Below are 13,409 nucleotides of genomic sequence, written 5' to 3'. Positions count from 1 at the left end.
TAAACTCCACCAGGGGTTTTGTGATGGCCTTTATCAGGTTGCGGAATGAAATAAGTGCGCCGCTGAGATGGGTATGTGGAAATTCCACAACTGACTGAAGGCTCAAAATGGTTTCCTCATACTAGCAGGCATACACTGTGGTTTCAAAAGAAGAACAACAGACTCTCAAGACTCTTCATAGGAGGGTGCTCCTCTACCATGCAGGGCCGCGTGGCCTAATGGATAAGGCGTCTGACTTCGGATCAGAAGATTGCAGGTTTGAATCCTGCCGTGGTCGAATATTTATTTTTACATTACGGGAATTATTGTCACATTGAATTTTCACGAAGTTCATATTTTGCATATTGTTAGGCAAGGGGTGAGGGGTCGGGCAGGGATAGATTCAGTTGAGGGATTATGGATTAGTGAGTCAAGAGGTTGAGCTGAGTAATACGGTGCAGGTAAGGGTAAGGTCATATTATGTAGGGTCAGAGTTATGTTAGAGGTTAGGAGTTTGACAGAAGATTGTGTTCGGGTTAGGGTGAGCTAAGTAATGTGCTTTAGGATAAAGTGAGGGGTTCGAGGTTTAGCAAGATGTACGGATCAGAGTTAGCTAAGAGTTTAGTGTGAGATGATTGCAAGTAGGTAAATATGGAGATGTTATAATACATTATTCAACATGATGTGCATTCATAAAACAAACCTCTGTAACAGTTTCGACTCACACTTCAAGATTTAGTCGCTGAACCTTGCTCTCCTTGCTCAAAAGAACAATGTAGAAGTGATACCATCATTGGGTGCACTAAACCAGCTGGCATAATCGCAGATACATCGATATTGTTGTTTGTTAAGAATTCGATTGTATTCAAATAGGCAAACGAGAGGAGTGTGAGAAACGATCTGGATCTTTGTATTAATTGCATTGCAAGAAAACACAAAAACTCATCAACATCACTCCGACCACGGCAGGATTTGCACCAACAATCATTTTAATACAAAGTCAGACGCCTTATCCATTAAGCCACGCGGCCAAAGCCATGGACAAACGGGCTTCTAAGCTATATTTCTACGTGAACCATCAACTAAACTCCACCAGGGGGTTTGTGATGGCCTTTATCAGGTTGCGGAATGAAATAAGTGCGCCGCCGCGATGGGTATGTGGAAATTCCACCACTGACTGAAGGCTCAAAATGGTTTCCTCATACGAGCAGTGATACACTGTGGTTTTAAAAGAAGAACAAGAGACGCTCAAGACTCTTCACAGGAGGGTGCTCCTCTACCATGCAGGGCCGCGTGGCCTAATGGATAAGGCGTCTGACTTCGGATCAGAAGATTGCAGGTTTGAATCCTGCCGTGGTCGAATATTTATTTTTACATTACGGGAATTATTGTCACATTGAATTTTCACGAAGTTCATATTTTGCATATTGTTAGGCAAGGGGTGAGGGGTCGGGCAGGGATAGATTCAGTTGAGGGATTATGGATTAGTGAGTCAAGAGGTTGAGCTGAGTAATACGGTGCAGGTAAGGGTAAGGTCATATTATGTAGGGTCAGAGTTATGTTAGAGGTTAGGAGTTTGACAGAAGATTGTGTTCGGGTTAGGGTGAGCTAAGTAATGTGCTTTAGGATAAAGTGAGGGGTTCGAGGTTTAGCAAGATGTACGGATCAGAGTTAGCTAAGAGTTTAGTGTGAGATGATTGCAAGTAGGTAAATATGGAGATGTTATAATACATTATTCAACATGATGTGCATTCATAAAACAAACCTCTGTAACAGTTTCGACTCACACTTCAAGATTTAGTCGCTGAACCTTGCTCTCCTTGCTCAAAAGAACAATGTAGAAGTGATACCATCATTGGGTGCACTAAACCAGCTGGCATAATCGCAGATACATCGATATTGTTGTTTGTTAAGAATTCGATTGTATTCAAATAGGCAAACGAGAGGAGTGTGAGAAACGATCTGGATCTTTGTATTAATTGCATTGCAAGAAAACACAAAAACTCATCAACATCACTCCGACCACGGCAGGATTTGCACCAACAATCATTTTAATACAAAGTCAGACGCCTTATCCATTAAGCCACGCGGCCAAAGCCATGGACAAACGGGCTTCTAAGCTATATTTCTACGTGAACCATCAACTAAACTCCACCAGGGGGTTTGTGATGGCCTTTATCAGGTTGCGGAATGAAATAAGTGCGCCGCCGCGATGGGTATGTGGAAATTCCACCACTGACTGAAGGCTCAAAATGGTTTCCTCATACGAGCAGTGATACACTGTGGTTTTAAAAGAAGAACAAGAGACGCTCAAGACTCTTCACAGGAGGGTGCTCCTCTACCATGCAGGGCCGCGTGGCCTAATGGATAAGGCGTCTGACTTCGGATCAGAAGATTGCAGGTTCGAATCCTGCCGTGGTCGAATATTTAGTTTTTATTACAGGAATTACTGCCACAATGAATTTTCACGAAGTTCATATTTTTGCATATTGCTAGGCAAGGGGTGAGGGGTCGGTCAGGGATAGCTTCAGTTGAGCGATTATGGATTGGTGAGGCAATATGTTGAGCTGAGTAATACGGTGCAGTTAAGGGTAAGGTCATATTATGTGGGGTCAGAGTTAGGTTAGAGGTTAGGAGTTCGACAGGCTGTGTTCGGGTTAGGGTGAGCTAAGTAATATATTTCAGGATAAATTAAGGGGTTCGAGGTTTAGCAAGATGTACGGATCAGAGTTAGCTAAGAGTTTAGTGTGAGATGATTGCAAGTAGGTAAATATGGAGATGTTATAATACCTTTTTCAACATGATGTGCATTAATAAAACAAACCTCTATAACAGCTTCGACTCACACTTCAAAATTTAGTCGCTGAACCTTGCTCTCCTTGCTCAAAAGAACAATGTAGAAGTGATATCATCATTCGGTGCACTAAACCAGCTGACATAATTGCAGATACATTGAAATGGTTGTTTGTTAAGAATTAGTTTGTATTAAAATAGGCAAAAGAGAGGAGTGTGATAAAGATTTCTTATCTTTGTAATAATTGCATGGGAAGAAAACACAGAAACAGTAAAAAACACGATACAGAAACTGCTGTGGTTTAATCCGAAGGCCTTATCCATTAGGCCACGCGGCTAAAGCCATCTGCAAAAGGACTTCTAAGTTATATTTTTACGTGAACCGTGGTTTTGTGATGGCCTTTATCAGGTTGCCCAATTAAATAAGTGCGCCCGCGCTTTGGGTATGTGGAAATTCCACAACTGACTGAAGGCTCAAAATGGTTTCCTCATACGAGCAGTGATACACTGTGGTTTCAAAAGAAGAACAAGAGACTCTCAAGACTCTTCACAGGAGGGTGCTCCTCTACCATGCAGGGCCGCGTGGCCTAATGGATAAGGCGTCTGACTTCGGATCAGAAGATTGCAGGTTCGAATCCTGCTTTGGTCGAATATATATTTTTACATTACAGAAATTACTGTCACATTGAAATTTTACGAAGTTTATGTTTTGTATATTGTTAGGCAAGGGGTGAGGGGTCGGTCAGGGATAGCTTCAATTGAGGGATTATGGATTGGTGAGGCAAAAGGTTGAGCTGAGTAATACGGTGCAGGTAAGGGTAATTATGTGGAGTCAGAGTCAGGTTAAAGGTTAGGAGTTCGACAGGAGGTTGTGTTCGGGTTAGGGTGAGCTAAGTAATGTGTTTTAGGACAAAGTGAGGGGTTCGAGGTTTAGCATGATGTACGGATCAGAGTTAGCTAAGAGTTTAGTGTGAGATGATTGCAAGTAGGTATATATGGAGATGTTATAATACATTTTTCAACATGATGTGCATTAATAAAACAAACCTCTGTAACAGTTTCGACTCACACTTCAACATTTAGTCGCTGAACCTTGCTCTCTTTGCTCAAAAGAACAATGTAGAAGTGATACCATCATTGGGTGCCTTTAACCAGCTGGCATAATTGCAGATACATTGAAATCGTTGTTTGTTAACAATTATATTGTATTAAAATAGGCAAAAGAGAGGAGTGTGAGAAACGATCTGGATCTTTGTATTAATACTGGTAGGAACAACAGTTCCACACTGTCCACCAGGGATTATTTGTCTGTCTGTCGTGCATGGCCCTGCTCCACCAGAGCCCTCCCATTGGCTCGGGGGTGCCGACCAATGGGAGTGGTGGGTTGGGGTTGGTAGAGGGGGGGGGGGGGGTTAGTGGTGGGGGGGGGGGGGGCACCGCCGCGACTCGGGCCAATGAGGAGACGGGCGATGTTTCATTCACAAAATGGAACTGGGGGAGGGTTGCTCCATTCATAAAATGGAAGCCTTGAAAAGAAAAAAGCGGATCTTTTTGCTTCGTGTTTCTTTCAACATTCTCACCCTTAAGATGATTTAGTTGGGGATGAGTGGAGGGCCGCGTGGCCTAATGGATAAGGCGTCTGACTTCGGATCAGAAGATTGCAGGTTCGAATCCTGCCGTGGTCGAATAGATATTTTTACATTACAGGAATTACTGTCACATTGAAATTTCACGAAGTTCATATTTTGCATATTGTTAAGCAAGGGGTGAGGGGTCGGTCAGGGATAGCTTCAGTTGAGAGATTATGGATTGGTGAGGCTAAAGGTTGAGCTGAGTAATACGGTGCAGTTAAGGGGTCAGAGTTAGGTTAGAGGTTAGGAGTTCGACAGGAGGCTGTGTTAGGGTTAGGGTGAGCTAAGTAATGTGTTTTAGGATAAAGTGAGGGGTTCGAGGTTTAGCAAGATGTACAGATCATAGTTAGCTAAGAGTTTAGTGTGAGATGATTGCAAGTAGGTAAATATGGAGATGTTATAATACATTTTTCAACATGATGCGCATTAATAAAACAAACCTCTGTAACAGCTTCGACTCACACTTCAAGATTTAGTCGCTGAACCTTGCTCTCCTTGCTCAAAAGAACAATGTAGAAGTGATCTCATCATTGGGTGCACTAAACCAGCTGGCATAATTGCAGATACATTGAAATTGTTGTTTGTTAAGAATTCGATTGTATTAAAATAGGCAAAAGAGAGGAGTGTGAGAAACGATTTCTAATCTTGGTAATAATTGCATTGGAAGAAAACACAGAAACAGAAAGAACACATCAGCTTCAATCCGACCACGGCAGGATTTGAACCTACAATCATTTTGATACAAAGTCAGACACCTTATCCATGAGGCCACACAGCCAATGCCAGTGGCAAACGGTCTTCTAAGCTATTGGCAAACGGGCTTATAAGCTATATTTCTACGTGAACCATCAACTAAACTCCATCAGGGGTTTTGTGATGGCCTTTATCAGGTTGCGGAATGAAATAAGTGCGCCGCCCCGATGGGTATGTGGAAATTCCTCCACTGACTAAAGGCTCAAAATGGTTTCCTCATACGAGCAGTGATTCACTGTGGTTTTAAAAGAAGAACAACAGACTCTCAAGACTCTTCACAGGAGGGTGTTCCTCAACCATCAGGGCCGCGTGGCCTAATGGATAAGGCGTCTGACTTCGGATCAGAAGATTGCAGGTTCGAATCCTGCCGTGGTCGAATATTTATTTTTACGTTACAGGAATTACTGTCACATTGAATTTTCACGAAGTTTATATTATGCATATTGTTAGGCAAGGGTTGAGGGGCCGGTCAGGGATAGATTCAGTTGAGGGTAGTATGGTTTGGTGTGGCAATCGGTTGAGCTGAGTAATACCGTGCAGTTAAAGGTAAGGTCAATTATGTGGGATCAGAGTTAGCTCAGAGTTTTGTGTGAGATGATTGCAAGTAGGTAAATATGGAGATGTTATAATACAATTTTCAACATGATGTGCATTCATAAAACAAACCTCTGTAACAGTTTCGACTCACACTTCAACATTTAGTCGCTGAACCTTGCTCAAAAGAACAATGTAGAAGTGATTTCATCATTGGGTGCCTTTAACCTGCTGGCATATTTGCAGATACATTGAAATAGTTGTTTGTTAACAATTATATTGTATTAAAATAGGCAAAAGAGAGGAGTGTGAGAAACGATCTGGATCTTTGTATTAATACTGGTAGGAACAACAGTTCCACACTGTCCACCAGGGATTATTTGTCTGTCTGTCGTGCATGGCCCTGCTCCACCAGAGCCCTCCCATTGGCTCGGGGGTGCCGACCAATGGGAGTGGTGGGTTGGGGTTGGTAGAGGGGGGGGGGGGGTTAGTGGTGGGGGGGGGGGCACCGCCGCGACTCGGGCCAATGAGGAGACGGGCGGTGTTTCATTCACAAAATGGAACTGGGGGAGGGTTTCTCCATTCATAAAATGGAAGTCTTGAAAAGAATTAAGCGGATCTTTTTGCCTCGTGTTTCTTTCAACATTCCCACCCTTAAGATGATTTAGTTGGGGATGAGTGGAGGGCCGCGTGGCCTAATGGATAAGGCGTCTGACTTCGGATCAGAAGATTGCAGGTTCGAATCCTGCTGTGGTCGAATATATTTTTTACATTACAGGAATTACTGTCACATTGAAATTTCACGAAGTTCATATTTTGCATATTGTTTGGCAAGGGGTGAGGGGTCGGTCAGGGATAGCTTCAGTTGAGGGATTATGGATTGGTGAGGCAATAGGTTGAGCTGAGTAATACGGTGCAGTTAAGGGTAAGGTCATATGTGGGGTCAGAGTCAGGTTAAAGGTTAGGAGATCGACAGGAAGTTGTGTTCGGGTTAGGGTGAGCTAAGTAATATCTTTTAGGATAAAGTGAGGGGTTCGAGGTTTAGCAAGATGTACAGATCAGAGTTAGCTAAGAGTTTAGTGTGAAATGATTGCAAGTAGGTAAATATGGAGATGTTATAATACCTTTTTCAACATGATGCGCAATAATAAAACAAACCTCTGTAACAGCTTCGACTCACACTTCAACATTTAGTCGCTGAATCTTGCTCTCCTTGCTCAAAAGAACAATGTAGAAGTGATTTCTTCATTGGGTGCCTTTAACCTGCTGGCATAATTGCAGATACATTGAAATAGTTGTTTGTTAAGAATTAGTTTGTATTAAAATAGGCAAAAGAGAGGAGTGTGAGAAACGATTTCTAATCTTGGTAATAATTGCATTGGAAGAAAACACAGAAACAGTAAGAACACATCAGCTTCAATCCGACCACGGCAGGATTTGCACCTACAATCATTTTGATACAAAGTCAGATGCCTTATCCATGAGGCCACACAGCCAATGCCAGTGGCAAACGGGCTTCTAAGCTATTGGCAAACGGGCTTGTAAGCTATATTTCTACGTTAACCATCAACTAAACTCCACCAGGGGTTTTGTGATGGCCTTTATCAGGTTGCGGAATGAAATAAGTGCGCCGCCACGATGGGTATGTGGAAATTCCACAACTGACTGAAGGCTAAAAATGGTTTCCTCATACTAGCAGGGATACACTGTGGTTTCAAAAGAAGAACAACAGACTCTCAAGACTCTTCACAGGAGGGTGCTCTTCTACCATGCAGGGCTGCGTGGCCTAATGGATAAGGCGTCTGACTTCGGATCAGAAGATTGCAGGTTCGAATCCTGCCGTGGTCGAATATGTATTTTTACATTACAGGAATTACTGTCACATTGAATTTTCACGAAGTTCTTTATTTTGCATATTGTTTGGCAAGGGGTGAGGGGTCGGTCAGGGATAGATTCATTTGAGGGATTATGGTTTGGTGAGGCAATAGGTTGAGCTGAGTAATACGGTGCAGTTAAGGGTTATGGGTTATGTGGGGTCAGAGTCAGGTTAGAGGTTAGGAGTTCGACAGGAGGTTGTGTTCGGGTTGGGTGAGCTAAGTAATGTGTTTTAGGATAAAGTCAGGGGTTCGAGGTTTAGCAAGATGTACGGATCAGAGTTAGCTAAGAGTTTAGTGTGAGATGGTTGTACGTAGGTAAATATGAAGATGTTATATACATTTTTCAATGGACGTGCATTAATAAAGTAAACCTCTGTAACAGCTAAGACTCACACTTCAAAATATAGTCGCTGCAACTTGGTCTCCTTGTTCAAAGGAACAATGTAGAAGTAATATCATCATTCGGTGCCCTAAACCAGCTGGCATAATTGTAGATACATTGAAATAGTTGTTTGTTAAGGATTCGATTGTATTAAAATAGGCAAAAGAGAGGAGTGTGAGAAACGATTTCTTATCTTTGTAATAATTGCATTGGAAGAAAACACAGAAACAGTAAAAACACATCAGCTTCAATCCGACCACGGCAGGATTTGCACCTACAATCATTTTGATACAAAGTCAGACGCCTTATCCATTAGGCCACGTGGCCAAAGCCATCTGCAAAAGGGCTTCTAAGCTATATTTTAATGTGAACCGTCAACTAAACACCACCAGGGATTTTGTGATGGCCTTTTTCAGGTTGTGGAATGAAATAAGTGCGTTGCCGCTATGGGTATTTGGAAATTCCACCACTGATTGAAGGCTCAAAATGGTTTCCTCATACGAGCAGGGATACACTGGTTTCAAAAGGAGAACAACAGACTCTCAAGACTCTTCACAGGAGGGTGCTTCCCTACCATGCAGGGCCGCGTGGCCTAATGGATAAGGCGTCTGACTTCGGATCAGAAGATTGCAGGTTCGAATCCTGCCGTGGTCGAATATATATTTTTACATCACAGAAATTACTGTCACTTTGAATTTTCACGAAGTTCATATTTTGCATATTGTTAGGCAAGGGGTGAGGGTTCGTCAGGGATAGATTCGGTTGAGGGATTATAGTTTGGTGAGGCAATAGGTTGAGCTGAGAAATACGGTGCAGTTAAGGGTAAGGTCATATTATGTGGGGTCAGGGTTATGTTAGAGGTTAGGAGTTCGACAGGAGGCTGTGTTAGGGTTAGGGTGAGCTAAGTAATGTGTTTTAGGATAAAGTGAGGGGTTCGAGGTTTAGCAAGATGTACAGATCATAGTTAGCTAAGAGTTTAGTGTGAGATGATTGCAAGTAGGTAAATATGGAGATGTTATAATACATTTTTCAACATGATGATCATTAATAAAACAAACCTCTGTAACAGCTTCGACTCACACTTCAAGATTTAGTCGCTGAACCTTGCTCTCCTTGCTCAAAAGAACAATGTAGAAGTGATCTCATCATTGGGTGCACTAAACCAGCTGGCATAATTGCAGATACATTGAAATTGTTGTTTGTTAAGAATTCGATTGTATTAAAATAGGCAAAAGAGAGGAGTGTGAGAAACGATTTCTAATCTTGGTAATAATTGCATTGGAAGAAAACACAGAAACAGAAAGAACACATCAGCTTCAATCCGACCACGGCAGGATTTGAACCTACAATCATTTTGATACAAAGTCAGACACCTTATCCATGAGGCCACACAGCCAATGCCAGTGGCAAACGGGCTTCTAAGCTATTGGCAAACGGGCTTGTAAGCTATATTTCTACGTGAACCATCAACTAAACTCCATCAGGGGTTTTGTGATGGCCTTTATCAGGTTGCGGAATGAAATAAGTGCGCCGCCCCGATGGGTATGTGGAAATTCCTCCACTGACTAAAGGCTCAAAATGGTTTCCTCATACGAGCAGTGATTCACTGTGGTTTTAAAAGAAGAACAACAGACTCTCAAGACTCTTCACAGGAGGGTGTTCCTCAACCATCAGGGCCGCGTGGCCTAATGGATAAGGCGTCTGACTTCGGATCAGAAGATTGCAGGTTCGAATCCTGCCGTGGTCGAATATTTATTTTTACGTTACAGGAATTACTGTCACATTGAATTTTCACGAAGTTTATATTATGCATATTGTTAGGCAAGGGTTGAGGGGCCGGTCAGGGATAGATTCAGTTGAGGGTAGTATGGTTTGGTGTGGCAATCGGTTGAGCTGAGTAATACCGTGCAGTTAAAGGTAAGGTCAATTATGTGGGATCAGAGTTAGCTCAGAGTTTTGTGTGAGATGATTGCAAGTAGGTAAATATGGAGATGTTATAATACAATTTTCAACATGATGTGCATTCATAAAACAAACCTCTGTAACAGTTTCGACTCACACTTCAACATTTAGTCGCTGAACCTTGCTCAAAAGAACAATGTAGAAGTGATTTCATCATTGGGTGCCTTTAACCTGCTGGCATAATTGCAGATACATTGAAATAGTTGTTTGTTAACAATTATATTGTATTATAATAGGCAAAAGAGAGGAGTGTGAGAAACGATCTGGATCTTTGTATTAATACTGGTAGGAACAACAGTTCCACACTGTCCACCAGGGATTATTTGTCTGTCTGTCGTGCATGGCCCTGCTCCACCAGAGCCCTCCCATTGGCTCGGGGGTGCCGACCAATGGGAGTGGTGGGTTGGGGTTGGTAGAGGGGGGGGGGTTAGTGGTGGGGGGGGGGGGGCACCGCCGCGACTCGGGCCAATGAGGAGACGGGCGATGTTTCATTCACAAAATGGAACTGGGGGAGGGTTTCTCCATTCATAAAATGGAAGTCTTGAAAAGAATTAAGCGGATCTTTTTGCCTCGTGTTTCTTTCAACATTCCCACCCTTAAGATGATTTAGTTGGGGCTGAGTGGAGGGCCGTGTGGCCTAATGGATAAGGCGTCTGACTTCGGATCAGAAGATTGCAGGTTCGAATCCTGCTGTGGTCGAATATATTTTTTACATTACAGGAATTACTGTCACATTGAAATTTCACGAAGTTCATATTTTGCATATTGTTTGGCAAGGGGTGAGGGGTCGGTCAGAGATAGCTTCAGTTGAGGGATTATGGATTGGTGAGGCAATAGGTTGAGCTGAGTAATACGGTGCAGTTAAGGGTAAGGTCATATGTGGGGTCAGAGTCAGGTTAAAGGTTAGGAGATCGACAGGAAGTTGTGTTCGGGTTAGGGTGAGCTAAGTAATATCTTTTAGGATAAAGTGAGGGGTTCGAGGTTTAGCAAGATGTACAGATCAGAGTTAGCTAAGAGTTTAGTGTGAAATGATTGCAAGTAGGTAAATATGGAGATGTTATAATACCTTTTTCAACATGATGCGCAATAATAAAACAAACCTCTGTAACAGCTTCGACTCACACTTCAACATTTAGTCGCTGAATCTTGCTCTCCTTGCTCAAAAGAACAATGTAGAAGTGATTTCTTCATTGGGTGCCTTTAACCTGCTGGCATAATTGCAGATACATTGAAATAGTTGTTTGTTAAGAATTAGTTTGTATTAAAATAGGCAAAAGAGAGGAGTGTGAGAAACGATTTCTAATCTTGGTAATAATTGCATTGGAAGAAAACACAGAAACAGTAAGAACACATCAGCTTCAATCCGACCACGGCAGGATTTGCACCTACAATCATTTTGATACAAAGTCAGATGCCTTATCCATGAGGCCACACAGCCAATGCCAGTGGCAAACGGGCTTCTAAGCTATTGGCAAACGGGCTTGTAAGCTATATTTCTACGTTAACCATCAACTAAACTCCACCAGGGGTTTTGTGATGGCCTTTATCAGGTTGCGGAATGAAATAAGTGCGCCGCCACGATGGGTATGTGGAAATTCCACAACTGACTGAAGGCTAAAAATGGTTTCCTCATACTAGCAGGGATACACTGTGGTTTCAAAAGAAGAACAACAGACTCTCAAGACTCTTCACAGGAGGGTGCTCTTCTACCATGCAGGGCTGCGTGGCCTAATGGATAAGGCGTCTGACTTCGGATCAGAAGATTGCAGGTTCGAATCCTGCCGTGGTCGAATATGTATTTTTACATTACAGGAATTACTGTCACATTGAATTTTCACGAAGTTCTTTATTTTGCATATTGTTTGGCAAGGGGTGAGGGGTCGGTCAGGGATAGATTCATTTGAGGGATTATGGTTTGGTGAGGCAATAGGTTGAGCTGAGTAATACGGTGCAGTTAAGGGTTATGGGTTATGTGGGGTCAGAGTCAGGTTAGAGGTTAGGAGTTCGACAGGAGGTTGTGTTCGGGTTGGGTGAGCTAAGTAATGTGTTTTAGGATAAAGTCAGGGGTTCGAGGTTTAGCAAGATGTACGGATCAGAGTTAGCTAAGAGTTTAGTGTGAGATGGTTGTACGTAGGTAAATATGAAGATGTTATATACATTTTTCAATGGACGTGCATTAATAAAGTAAACCTCTGTAACAGCTAAGACTCACACTTCAAAATATAGTCGCTGCAACTTGGTCTCCTTGTTCAAAGGAACAATGTAGAAGTAATATCATCATTCGGTGCCCTAAACCAGCTGGCATAATTGTAGATACATTGAAATAGTTGTTTGTTAAGGATTCGATTGTATTAAAATAGGCAAAAGAGAGGAGTGTGAGAAACGATTTCTTATCTTTGTAATAATTGCATTGGAAGAAAACACAGAAACAGTAAAAACACATCAGCTTCAATCCGACCACGGCAGGATTTGCACCTACAATCATTTTGATACAAAGTCAGACGCCTTATCCATTAGGCCACGTGGCCAAAGCCATCTGCAAAAGGGCTTCTAAGCTATATTTTAATGTGAACCGTCAACTAAACACCACCAGGGATTTTGTGATGGCCTTTTTCAGGTTGTGGAATGAAATAAGTGCGTTGCCGCTATGGGTATTTGGAAATTCCACCACTGATTGAAGGCTCAAAATGGTTTCCTCATACGAGCAGGGATACACTGGTTTCAAAAGGAGAACAACAGACTCTCAAGACTCTTCACAGGAGGGTGCTCCTCTACCATGCAGGGCCGTGTGGCCTAATGGATAAGGCGTCTGACTACGGATCACAAGATTGCAGGTTCGAATCCTGCTGTGGTCGAATACTTATTTTTACATTACGGGAATTACTGTCACATTGAATTTTCACGAAGTTCATATTTTGCATATTGTTAGGCATGGGGTGAGGGGCCGGTCAAGGATAGATTCAGTTGAGGGATTATGGTTTGGTGAGGCAATAGGTTGAGCTGAGTAATACGGTGCAGTTAAGGGTTATGGGTTATGTGGGGTCAGAGTCAGGTTAGAGGTTAGGAGTTCGACAGGCTGTGTTCGGGTTAGGGTGAGCTAAGTAATATATTTTAGGATAAATTAAGGGGTTCGAGGTTTAGCAAGATGTACGGATCAGAGTTAGCTAAGAGTTTAGTGTGAGATGATTGCAAGTAGGTAAATATGGAGATGTTATAATACCTTTTTCAACATGATGTGCATTAATAAAACAAACCTCTATAACAGCTTCGACTCACACTTCAAAATTTAGTCGCTGAACCTTGCTCTCCTTGCTCAAAAGAACAATGTAGAAGTGATATCATCATTCGGTGCACTAAACCAGCTGACATAATTGCAGATACATTGAAATGGTTGTTTGTTAAGAATTAGTTTGTATTAAAATAGGCAAAAGAGAGGAGTTTCAGAATCGATTTCTTATCTTTGTAACAATTGCATGCGAAGAAAACACAGAAACAGTA

General features: G+C 42.3%; 1 protein-coding gene and 13 non-coding genes across 15 annotated transcripts in view; all 14 read left to right on the top strand.

Moving 5' to 3' along the window:
- LOC144728001 (claudin-10-like) overlaps positions 1-13,409 on the top strand; it is a 40,424-nt gene that overhangs the window by 18,911 nt on the left and 8,104 nt on the right. The window lies entirely within an intron of this gene.
- Positions 205-277, top strand: TRNAR-UCG (transfer RNA arginine (anticodon UCG)). The gene has a single exon. It is a non-coding gene; the product is annotated as a tRNA-Arg (tRNA).
- Positions 1,267-1,339, top strand: TRNAR-UCG (transfer RNA arginine (anticodon UCG)). Its single transcript has one exon. It is a non-coding gene; the product is annotated as a tRNA-Arg (tRNA).
- Positions 2,329-2,401, top strand: TRNAR-UCG (transfer RNA arginine (anticodon UCG)). The gene has a single exon. It is a non-coding gene; the product is annotated as a tRNA-Arg (tRNA).
- On the top strand, positions 3,349-3,421 carry TRNAR-UCG (transfer RNA arginine (anticodon UCG)). Its single transcript has one exon. It is a non-coding gene; the product is annotated as a tRNA-Arg (tRNA).
- Positions 4,385-4,457, top strand: TRNAR-UCG (transfer RNA arginine (anticodon UCG)). The gene has a single exon. It is a non-coding gene; the product is annotated as a tRNA-Arg (tRNA).
- Positions 5,460-5,532, top strand: TRNAR-UCG (transfer RNA arginine (anticodon UCG)). The gene has a single exon. It is a non-coding gene; the product is annotated as a tRNA-Arg (tRNA).
- TRNAR-UCG (transfer RNA arginine (anticodon UCG)) lies at positions 6,375-6,447 on the top strand. Its single transcript has one exon. It is a non-coding gene; the product is annotated as a tRNA-Arg (tRNA).
- On the top strand, positions 7,466-7,538 carry TRNAR-UCG (transfer RNA arginine (anticodon UCG)). The gene has a single exon. It is a non-coding gene; the product is annotated as a tRNA-Arg (tRNA).
- TRNAR-UCG (transfer RNA arginine (anticodon UCG)) lies at positions 8,531-8,603 on the top strand. Its single transcript has one exon. It is a non-coding gene; the product is annotated as a tRNA-Arg (tRNA).
- TRNAR-UCG (transfer RNA arginine (anticodon UCG)) lies at positions 9,624-9,696 on the top strand. The gene has a single exon. It is a non-coding gene; the product is annotated as a tRNA-Arg (tRNA).
- Positions 10,538-10,610, top strand: TRNAR-UCG (transfer RNA arginine (anticodon UCG)). The gene has a single exon. It is a non-coding gene; the product is annotated as a tRNA-Arg (tRNA).
- On the top strand, positions 11,629-11,701 carry TRNAR-UCG (transfer RNA arginine (anticodon UCG)). The gene has a single exon. It is a non-coding gene; the product is annotated as a tRNA-Arg (tRNA).
- On the top strand, positions 12,694-12,766 carry TRNAR-ACG (transfer RNA arginine (anticodon ACG)). Its single transcript has one exon. It is a non-coding gene; the product is annotated as a tRNA-Arg (tRNA).

This window comes from Lampetra planeri, chromosome 27 (assembly GCF_965212315.1).
Source record: "Lampetra planeri chromosome 27, kcLamPlan1.2.h2, whole genome shotgun sequence".
Taxonomy (NCBI): domain Eukaryota; kingdom Metazoa; phylum Chordata; class Hyperoartia; order Petromyzontiformes; family Petromyzontidae; genus Lampetra; species Lampetra planeri.
The sequence above is the reverse complement of the archived record's forward strand: the minus strand, read 5'-3'. Positions and strand labels throughout refer to the sequence as shown.